The following is a 9067-nucleotide window of genomic DNA, read 5'->3' on the forward strand; positions in this document are numbered from 1 at the left end:
TATGGAGACAACAATAAAGGGAAGATACAAGGCGTTGGAAGAATTGGAAATGTTTCACTAGCCATAATATAAAATATGCTATATATCGAAGGACTAGAGCACAATCTACTAAGCATTAGCCAGCTGTGTGACAAAGGACTACAAATAATACAAATGAGCAAGGGGAAATTCATTCACCAAACAAAATATTGTAAGGAACTATTGCAAAAATTCGAGATGGATAAGTGTAAAGAAGCAACAACACCCATGGTATCATCCTACTATCTCGACAAAGACGAAAAAGGTAAAGCAATTAAGGTAACAAAATATTGTGGCCTAAATTGTTCTTTATTGTATCTAAATGCTAGTCGCCCCGATATAATGTTTAGTGTATGTATATGTGCAAGATATCAAACCTCACCTAAGAAATCTCATTTTACTATTGTAACACGTGTTATGAAATATCTTAAAGGAACAATATCTATGGGTTTATGGTATCCTAGGGATGCTTCGTTGTCCCTAATAGGATATTTCGATTCTGACTTTGCGAGATGCAAGTTAGACCAAAAAAGTAATAGCAGGACATGCCACCTTTTGGGGAGCTCCCTGGTATCATGGCATAGTAAGAAGCAAGTTTGTGTTGCTTTGTCTACTGCCGAAGCGGAGTATATTTTCACAGGCGTGTGTTGCGCTTAAATTCTATGGATGAAGCAGCAACTATCAGACTTTGGCTTAAAACTAGTAAAAATTCCTATAAAATACAATAACACAAGTGCCATAAATCTATCGAAGAACCCTATTCTACATTCTAGAACTAAGCATATAGAGATTAGACATCACTTTTTAAGAGATTAGACATACTTGAATTTCTTGAAACCTCAAAGCAATTAGCGAATATTTTCACCATGCCCCTTCCACGAGATACATTTTTTATTGTATGCAGAGAACTTGGCATACTTGATGAAAAATATCTAAACTAATTTGCTTATGGTAATTATGTGTATTTGATTGATGTATGAATGATATATGTTATGAATACATGCCTCCTTATTTAGATTATTTTCATGAATGTTTTTATGCTCCCATAGTGTGTCAAAATCCTTTAGGTTTATGTCTTAGCACTAGCACTCTAAGCATACACTAGAAATGTTTAAAATGCACTAAAATCTATGTTAAGCTTTGTCAATAATCGATTGTTTTGTGCCTTAATCGATTAATTTGAGTTCCATTATCCAAAATAAACTTTCATCTTGCATTTTAATTGATTAACACTCATTCTAATTGATTGCATGGGCTCAATATTTTTTAAAATATGAAAATTATTATCTGATTAATCGATTATCGTCAAATTCAATCGATTACTTGGGCTCCAAAATTTCAAAAATTTGAAAACTTTAAGTTGGTTAATTGATTAACTTTTGCAGATAATCGATTAAGGGCAGTGCTATATGATATTCCAGTGACATTTTGGGTCACTCTTCACTTAGAACCATAACCCTCTTTGCTTCCCCCTTCTGATTCAATCCCCTAAATTAAATGCTCATATAGATATCAATAGCAATTTCAAATTTTATCTCGTAGTTCTATCTCTCTATAACCCTCAATCACTACAAAACCGAATCCTCACCATTTTCCCTCTTTAGAAACTGTATAACCTCAATTCGGAAAATTGATTATCAAATCGATTAAATCAGTATTATACCTGCAAAGATGAGTGAACCAAGAAGTATGAGAGTGAAGCACAATGCCAAACGTGCAAGAGGCTGCGAATCCTGGTGAGCCTATCCCTAAGAAACCACCTACCGAGGCATTTACTGATCCTCAAGAACCATTGTTTGGGCTTGTTCACCTGGATTCTATGGAATAGTGCCTCAATGTGCGTATTGGTGGACATTCTCATACTATGAGGGATTCCATGGCTGCTGAATTTCAGCAGCAGCAACAGAGACTATTTGAAAATCTAGAATGCAACTTTTTCATTGTGCATGCTACACATGGCTCATCCCAATCACCACCTCCACAAGATTAGCCTAGATGTGTGTCTAGGGTGTGTGTGTGTGTTATGCTTTGGATATTATCTTTTGGTGTTGATTATATTTTGGTTGTATTTTGTTGTTCTTTATGTTGAACTCTTATGTACTCATTTTCACTTATTCTTATGATTTGTAAAACTTTGTTGCTAAATTGGATTATGTTTTCAATCATTGTGAGATCCTTTGATTTCATCTACATGTGTGTATCTAATGTTGAATGATTAATATGCTCTAAATATTGCTTAATCATTATCATTGATCATTCTATGAAATTCATGTTAAACTTACACAGGTAGATAAATCTCACAATCAATTCTGTCATAATCTGTTTTATTACTAAATAATCAATTAACTCCATATAATAATCGATTAATGCGAAACTCTGTGCACATGTTCAAGTAATTTTTAGGCTGCTTAATCGATTATCCTTGATTAATTAATTGATTAAGACCAGTAAAATGCGTATATCTTTCCTTAATTTTGGCTTTTAATATTATAATCTGCCATAGCTTTTTGATCATGCCAAAAAGGGGAGAAAGGTGTTGTTTGAGTTGTTTTGAAGGTTGAAGTGAGCTTCCGCAAGTAATCATGTTCCTACCCTAATATTACCTCTAACATGGTTTGAGGGGGAGAACAAAGTGAGGGGGAGCAGCATATTCTAACTCAACACTTTGCAAACATATCATGTCCAGCTTCAAGTCATTAAACAAAGGAATTGTTTAAGTGTTTGTCAACATCAAAAAGGGGAGATTGAAATGGAAAATAGTCAAAGGATGCCATTATAACCGACCTACGAAGTTTTGATGAAGACAATGTCTTATATGGAAGCTTGAAGACTTGGACATCTCAACAAACAACATACCAAGAACTCAAGGTCAATGTCATAGAATCTAGGATTGTTTTTTACATTCTAGAGTCCTAAGATGATTGCCTAGTATTGAGTCTTAGGTTAGGTAAACCCAAAATGGAAGTGTCTCACAAAAAGTCTAAAATGAAAATCATATAGGATAAGTAACACTCATGCATTTGCATTAAGCATACATGATTTTGTGCATAAAAGGTTTTAATCATTTCTAAAATCATGTTGCATGTTCATTCATCATATAGGGTGTTTACCATATAGTTAGCAAAACCATTTTTAAAACAATATTAATCGGTTAAACCATTTGGTAATCGATTAAGTCCTGGTGAAATTCGTTAATCGATTAAGAAAAGTCGTAATTGAATAAATGGAGTTACAAAAGGTAACCTCCCAAGATTTATGCTTATTAGTTGATTAAGCCATAACTGAAAATTTGTTTTCAAGAAACACGTTAATCGATTAACTTGGAATTTGATCGATTAATATCATATGAGTCAGTTACAAACTAAATCTATTATTTTGAAACATAATCAAATCAGTTTTTAAAAATAAGCTTTTCACACTTTCATTGATCAATCGAAAATAATGTACTGAAAGAAAAGAAAAACAAAGATTCATTGTGCTTAAGTTTTAGAAGCTATCTTGTTGATTCTTTGATGTTTTTCTTGCATACATTTTCAGGAGTGAAAAGAGAGAGAAAAGAGAAAAAGTCTTTTCAATGTGCCAACATTTTCATTCAGTTGAAATACCTTGCATGATTTCTACACCTAGTTCTTAGATTTGTTTGTGAGATCATTCTGTCAAGGGTTATAGAAAATTGATTTCAATGTCATTATCCGCACAATCTTGTGTGCAAAGTAACTCGTTAAAATTCAGTAAATTAAGGATAATTCTTGTGTTGTGTGATATCATCACAAGTTGAGAATCAGTAGTCTTCACAAGGCAGGGAGTCTTGATTCGAGCGGAAGTTTCAATTGGGGCCAAATTGTGTGAACGGTGTGGTATCCAAGTAGGCGTAGATAGAGGTCAAACCGAGCTTGGCGGCTCAACGGTTTCAAGAAAGAAGTTTCTACTAGGATTATTGGAAGTGTATTTACAACTGAATTACATTTCTGATAGTGAAGAAAAATCTCTCTGATCAACCGGGAGGCCTGAATGTAGTTTGCAAGTGAACCCACAAAAGAACCAGGATAAAATCCTCATGCACATTTTCTCTTTCCCAATCTCTTTACGTTTCTGTCTTTACTTGCTTTCTGAGTTAATTTGCATTATGTGATTAATTCCTAATTGTTGTTAATCTATTGATAATCACGGATCAATATTAAGATAGTAAAGATCTTGATTCATAAATGTTTTTCAAAGCATGAAAACTATTTTTCAAAGAGTAAACAACCAATATAATCGATTAACGTACTAATCATAATCGATTAATAGAACTATCCTTAATCGATTAACCTTGTTGATAATAGAATAACTACAGCAACTTTGTTTTCGGCACAAATATCGGAAAAGCGGGATTAGTGATCCGCTACACCTATTCACCCCCTAGGTGTATTCTTACCTCATTGGTACCCAATAGTAACAATTGAATAGCTTCAAGTCTAGCAACAGCAATGAAGGTTTCATGAAAATCTATTCATTCTTCCTGATTGTATCCTTGTGCTGCCAGTCTAGCTTTATTTTTAACAATAATCCCATTTTCATCTGATTTATTATGGAATACTCAACTAGTTCCTATGACATGTCTATTATTTGATCTAGGAATAAGTTCCCAAACTTCATTTCTCTCAAACTAGTTCAACTCTTCCTGCATAGCAAGAATCTTGGAAGGTTCTATATGATAAATGAAAGTAATGTTTAAACAAGCATCACTTAGCTTTAAACGAGTAGTGATACCCTTACTTATATCTCCAATGATGTTGTCAATAGGATGGTCTCGATGAGTTCTCCATTCTTTGGGTAAATCAGAATGAATATGCTCTTCTTGAGAAGATAGAGTATCATCCATTTTCATATGCTCAGTATTGGTTGTTGTATTGGTAAAATAATCCTCTTTTAAAGGGGAACTTGGCAAGTCCTCTTCATCGAGAGTTAACCCATCCTTTATTATAGGATTGGTTTCATCAAAAGACACATGAATAGATTCTTCCATGGTTAGAGTTCTTCTATTGAAAATTCTATAAGCTTTACTCATAAGAGAATAGCTTAGGAAGATTTTGTCATCAACTTTTGCATCAAACTTGCCTAAGTTATCTTTACCAATATTTAAAATAAAACATTTACAATCAAATACATGTAAATGAGAAATTTTTGGTTTTCTACCTTTAAAAAGTTCATATGGGGTTTTCTTGAGAATTGTTCTTATAAGAACTCTGTTTGAAACATAACATGTCATACTAACTACATCAGTCCAAAAGTATTTTGGGAGATTAGTTTCATTCAACATTGTACGAGCAAGTTATTCTAAGGACTGATTCTTTCTCTCTGCAACACCATTTTGTTGTGGTGTTCTAGGAGCAGAAAAATTGTGATTGATACCCAAATCATCACAGAATTCTTCAAAAGAAGAGTTTTGAAATTCTCCCCATGATCACTTCTTATAGTAGTGATTTTCAGAGATTTTTCATTTTGAACTCTTTTAGCATATTTGCCAAAGGCGTTGAATGCCCCATTCTTATGAACTAAGAATAGATTCCAAGTATATCTTGAATAATCGTCTACTGTAACAAGAGCATAGTAGTTACCACCATAACTTTTGTTCCTTGAGGGGCCAAATAAGTCCATGTGTAGTAACTACAATGGTCTATCAGAAGAAACCATATGCTTAGGTTTGGAAGAGGTTTTTGTTTGTTTACCCATTTGATAAGCACTACATAGTTTATCTTTAACAAACTTCATTTTGGGTAAATCAACAACTAAATTTTTCTTAATTAGTTTATTCAAATGATTCATATGAATATGAGCAATTCTCCTATGCCAAAGTCCTGCATCATTATTATTATTAGCAACTAAACATTTTATAGGTAAAAATATATATATATATATATATATATATATATATATATATATATATATATATATATATATATATATATATATATATATATAAATATATATATTATTTATCCTCTTAACAATTAGTTTAAAGTTATTAGAATCCTTACTTTCGATGATGCATTTATCACGGAAGAATGCCACATGAAATTGTTAGGTATCAGTGGACAAAACACACTAGAAGGCGGGTTGAATAGGTGTCGTGTTTATAAATTACCACTTTTGCACTGAAGCCCTATTCTGGAAAAGCCCCAGTTAATCGATTAACACTATGCTTTAATCAATTAACACACGGAAAACAGCAAGTTGTAGAATGGCTTCTTGCGCAGCCACTCACCGATGTTCAAGAACGGATAAAGCAGATATTTTTATACTTAATTAAACTAGATACAGCAACCTAACAATATCCAAATATCAACTAATATCATGCAATAATAAGACTTGAAATGTAAAGAGATAAGAAATAGAAAAAGTCTGCAACAAGGAATTTTATCCTAGTTCATTTGCGGGTCCACTTGCGAACTACATCCAGGCCTCCCCTTCTCATCCTGGGAGATTTTCTTCACTAATATTGAATAGAATGTATAGCTACATGCAAATTTCCAATACAACAGTTAGACGCTCCCTTCTTGGATCCAAGAACCCACTTTCTTGGTTTGACAATTCTAATCGCCTAAGAAAACCTTTCTCACGATCTAGCCCCAGCCAAGAACTCATTCTAAACTCAAGACCTCTAAGTCTTAGTGAAGACACATTGAATCTCTTAGGTGGTAAGACACCAAGAGACAAATTCCCTTATTACAAAAACAGTACAACAACAGAGTTTTATAAAGCACGATGTTGCTCAAAATATTACAATTAAAACTCAACTAAAACCCATATACAAACCACAAGATAATATGAATATGTATGAGTTTCTTAAAATGCAGAAACACAGAATTTCTACCCTAAAATTCTCTTAAAGAAATGCAAGAAAACATGCAAGAAAATATAGGAATGTTTAACACATAAACCATATGCAATATAATGACAGTTAAAGCCTAAACATGGTACTATCTCTCATTGTCTTACAATGCATTTCACTCTGCCTATATGACACAATTAAGTACGAAAATATGCAACTAGCAAATTCTAAAAATGAATAATATGATGTATGGCATGATCTGAAAACACGGTTTTTATAGAAAACCTTTCTGAGACCCAGTTAATCGATTAAGTACCCATTTAATCGCTTAACAGGTTGTTCGGAATAACTGTTTTTAGGTTTTCAGTTATCTGTTAAAAACATATCACGTTAATCGATTAAAACAACCCTTAATTGATTAACTAACACATTTTCACCTAAATGATTAAATGGTAAACAACCTATATGTTATGCTTATAAACTATACATGTTTTACCAATATATTATGCCTAAGATGCACAAGTAACATGTATTATTAATGCATGAACACAGAATGATCTAGATGGAATGTCTCATGTAAATGAAATGATTATTTTTAAGGCTTGTGAGAATTGCATCTATGTTTACCTAACCTAGACTCAATATCTAAGGCACACATCTTAGACTTCTAAAAATAACTCTATTAAAGAACCTAGTCTAGATATGAAACCCTTGAGTCCACGGCATGTTGATTTGTTAAGTCATCTTCAAGCTTTCACTAAATCCTTGTCTTCATCAAAACATAGGCAATCCAATAGTGTTCTACTTAACACTTTGCACTTCATAAATCCTTTTTCGCATATTTGACTTATGTTCAACAAGTTGTGCTTGAGTACTTCGACATATAATACTCCTTCTATATTTTTCCTTTCTTGTTATCACCGTATGTAACATAGCCTTTGACCCTTGGAGTAAGGACAGAGAACTTATCTTTGTCTCTTGTCATGTGCTTTGAGCAGTCGTTGTCCAAGTACCATAGATTGCAGGCGGCTCTCAAATTTTCCTGGAAAACAGGTTAAGTAATATTAGGTACCCAATTTTCTTTGGGTCTTACATGGTTAGCACCTTTCTCAACCCATCTATAATGACCTAAGGGCACACCATGTTTTCTAATGATACAAGTGTTTGGTGTATGCCATGATTCTTATAATAAGTGCATATGGGATGATGCTTATGTATCCTAGATTTATTGTTATTACTATTAAATGCATAGATACTTTGTTTCTAAAAGTTTATCTTTGTTGAGATATTTTGTTTCTTAGAAACATGGCTGTTAGAATAGTCAAGACCTCTTCGGTCTGTAGAATGTCTTTGATCTTCAATAATTTTGTCTGAATTTTTGCTACTCTTGTTTATCTTAAAAAGTTCAAGACTTAATGTTGAAACTTTCTTTTCAAGAGTAGTGCAATTTTAACATGAAGAAGATGATGGTTTATTTCTCAATACTTCTAACTCAATTTTTTGTTTTAAAAACAGTTTGGTGAGTTTGACGTATTCATCATGTAAATCCTTACATGCAAGTTGCAATTCAGAAGAAGAAAATAGGTTAGTTTCATTTACCTCTTCATCATCATAGTGATGAGATGCCATTAGTGAGAGATGTGTTTGCTCTTCATTTTCTGGTTTAGAGGAAGAACTAGTATCATTCTCTTCCCAAGCTATGTATGTTATTTGTCCAGTTCTCATTTCATTCTTGCCTTTGAAGGCATTCTTGCCTTTGAAGGGGGGGTTGAATAGGTGTAGCGGTCAGAGTATCCGCTTTTCGTAAACAACAGTTAATGCTGAAATCACCCCAGATTAATCGATTAACATAACACAAATAATCGATTAACGTAATCACTTTAATCGATTAAAACAACTCAGATTATACAGACAGATTTGGTTTCTTGCACGACAATTAACCGAGATTGAAACGAATATACAGAGCTTACAAAAATATCAGAGTTACACCAGTATAGTATAGAAACAGAATATAGCAATTAAAACAACTATACAAAGTAACCGATTAAAGCAATAAAGAGAAAAAGAGAGAGAGAAATCCTGCAACACGATTTTTATCCTGGTTCGTTTGCGTGTCCACTTGCAAACTACATCCAGGCCTCCCGGCTGATCTGGGAGATTTTTCTTCACTATAATTGAAATAATGTTTTACAAGCAATTCTTCCAATTACAACACTTAGACATTCACTTGAAACT

Source organism: Lupinus angustifolius, unplaced genomic scaffold, assembly GCF_001865875.1.
Source record: "Lupinus angustifolius cultivar Tanjil unplaced genomic scaffold, LupAngTanjil_v1.0 Scaffold_515, whole genome shotgun sequence".
In the NCBI taxonomy this organism is placed as follows: domain Eukaryota; kingdom Viridiplantae; phylum Streptophyta; class Magnoliopsida; order Fabales; family Fabaceae; genus Lupinus; species Lupinus angustifolius.